This window comes from Microtus ochrogaster, chromosome 17, assembly GCF_000317375.1.
Source record: "Microtus ochrogaster isolate Prairie Vole_2 chromosome 17, MicOch1.0, whole genome shotgun sequence".
Lineage (NCBI taxonomy): Eukaryota > Metazoa > Chordata > Mammalia > Rodentia > Cricetidae > Microtus > Microtus ochrogaster.
Window position 1 is genome coordinate 21834834 of NC_022019.1, and position 2529 is coordinate 21837362.

The 2529-nt window shown below is 46.3% G+C and overlaps 1 pseudogene; it reads right to left on the reverse strand.

Moving 5' to 3' along the window:
- Positions 1–2410: 2410 nt before the first annotated feature.
- LOC101990623 overlaps positions 2411–2529 on the reverse strand; it is a 1057-nt pseudogene continuing 938 nt past the window's right edge.

Sequence of the window (2529 nt, forward strand, 5' to 3'; positions counted from 1 at the left end):
ATGATGGATGGCCCTGAGTAACACATCCAGTTTTCGGGCCTGATGATTGGCCGGCTACACAGCCGGGCCCCTTTGGCTCTCACTGAAGGGGAAACAAGTACCAAACTGAGATTAAGTGACTCATCTTGAGGTCAAACCATAAGTCAGGAATAGAATGGGAATCACAGCCATAGCCTGGGAGAGCTGCAGAGTCTGAGACTCGAAGCGGGAGAGGGGGTGATGTGTAGGAAGACTGCCTACATGGGTTACTAGTCATTCTCCTCCCACTGCAACGACAGACAACTCCAGCTATGGATTTTTTTCTCCAGGATTAATAATTCATCCAGAACTTCAATAATGAATTAAGAGTGTTCGTGCACACAGCATCCTCCAGCGAGAGGCCTGCACTCTGCTCTAGGAGAAAAAAATAAAGCCACCTGTAATGTTGATGCACTTCAACGCATTTCAGCATGCAATTTTTAGCCCGTGTCATGTGCCAAACATTGGTGCAGTTCCCTGATATGACTGTCGGGAAAAGTCAATTTTCTACCCACAAGAACTTGGGAGCCAATGCCCTATCTGCGCATTCCATGACATTTTGCACAGTTCTTTTTCGCTGACATAATAGTGAAAAGAACACACATTAGGTTTTGGCTTACAACTCTGAAGAACATGCAGGGTTCCCAAAGACACAATTGGTTACTTTTTATCCAGCCAGATGAACTGGCAAATGCCAGCAGGCTCACGCTGACATCAGCTGCTGCCCTTCAGCTAGAGCCTTGGAAAGTCTATTGTGAATCCTTCAGTGAAATGTTTTGGCAGGAATTTTCATCCAGATAGTATCCACGGTAAAACAGAGACCGAGTACACATCAATTCCAGTGCAGGGAGGTCCTTGCTGGAAGCGCTAGACACAGGAGCGTCAAGGGCTTTGTCCAACTAAATCTCATTTTCCCATTAGTCATAATCAGGCGAGCAGCTTTTCTGTTTGGAGTAAATAAAGTAGCCCTGGCATTTCCTTGTTCAGCCAAGTTTTGTGGTTTCCGCTGTTGCGACTTCTCTTGGAGCTTACTGCTACATGAGAATATAGACTCATTAGCCAAGCTTCTGTTGAAGGGAGCATCACACACCGGTGTAACAAGTTGCAGAGTGTAGTCTGTGCAGCCCATTCATTTGATGGGTATTGATCGAGCATCCCACCTCCCCGCAGACTTGATAATTCTTACCTGGGCCAAAGATAAATGTCCTTGAGGCCCAGCTCTCCCCATGTGTGAAACGGGAACATCTATGACCACTTCATACAGTGGTGACGGTCGCGAAGCACAGTTACTGCTGTGTGAAAGTTCTCAGTCCAAGACCCAAGAGCATCAGAAGCATGGCTCTGGGGGAGGGACATCACAAGACACACCTTCCTCATTCTCTTCAAGCTGCCTTCCCACCCCCAAACTCTTGAAAAGGTGAAAGTTTGGTGATTTTGGTTTTTTTCTTTTGAGAAAAAAAGAGAAGGCTGCTGCGGGAGGTCCTTCCGCTCCTTCAGCCAATAGCCGCTGAGATACCAGCCCACTGGGGCGTGGTCTCTCTCTCTTTAAAAACGCAGCAGCCCTCAGCTTCCTCTCTTCCGGCTCCACTTGCGGCTACTAGACTCCTTTCCTGCTCGCGCAGACGGCTGTTGTCTGGGACAGTGATCTGTAAATTTTTTTTCCCTTTAAATAAATAACCATTCTATTAATCATAATTCCAAACTGGTGTGGGATTGTTTGTGACTTACACCTTCAGAAGGCGGCACTTAAATATGATTTCGCGTCCATGTCTTTGATCTCACCGGTCCTCTTCCTTGGATCTTGGGTTTTATAGCATCATCCATCCTGAATTTTTATTTATTTTTATTTATTTATTTATTAAAGATTTCTGTCTCCTCCCTGCCACTGCCTCCCATTTCCCTCCCCCTCCCCCAAACAACTCCCCCTCTCTCTTGTCAGCCCAAAGAGCAGTCAGGGTTCCCTGCCCTGCTGAATTTTTACATAGGAATTCCTCCCCCTATGGTCACAGTCCAGTTCTTCCTGATTTTCAAGGACCTCCTGCTGTCCAGAAATTCATTCTCTGCCCATCTTGGAGTTCTCTACCAACCATGAATGACAACATTGACTCCCGTCTTGGCTCCTACTCGTGGCATGACCCTCTCCAGCACCCTTTCTTCTTTACTCCAGTCGTCTAGGAGACAAGGAGACTCTTCCTTTCCTCAGTTTATTCCTTAAGCCACATCCTCTAGTTCTGTCTTCTACATCCCCCTGAGATAGTTCTTGCCAGTCACCATTCGTTTTCAGGACTCTTGTGAGTTATTTTACCTTATCCTTGGTTCTTTTTTTTTTGGGGGGGGGGGCTTGGTCCATAAGTTTATTATCTTTATGAAAACATCCGCACAGAAAATTGCTTTAGCTCTCAGTAACCCATTCTCGAGCTCTGAGGAAGCTTACCTTCTTTTAAGCAATCCGTTCTTTGTTCTGGCCAAGGGACATTTTGGGACAGCCTCACCTCTTCCTCTTTCTTTCTT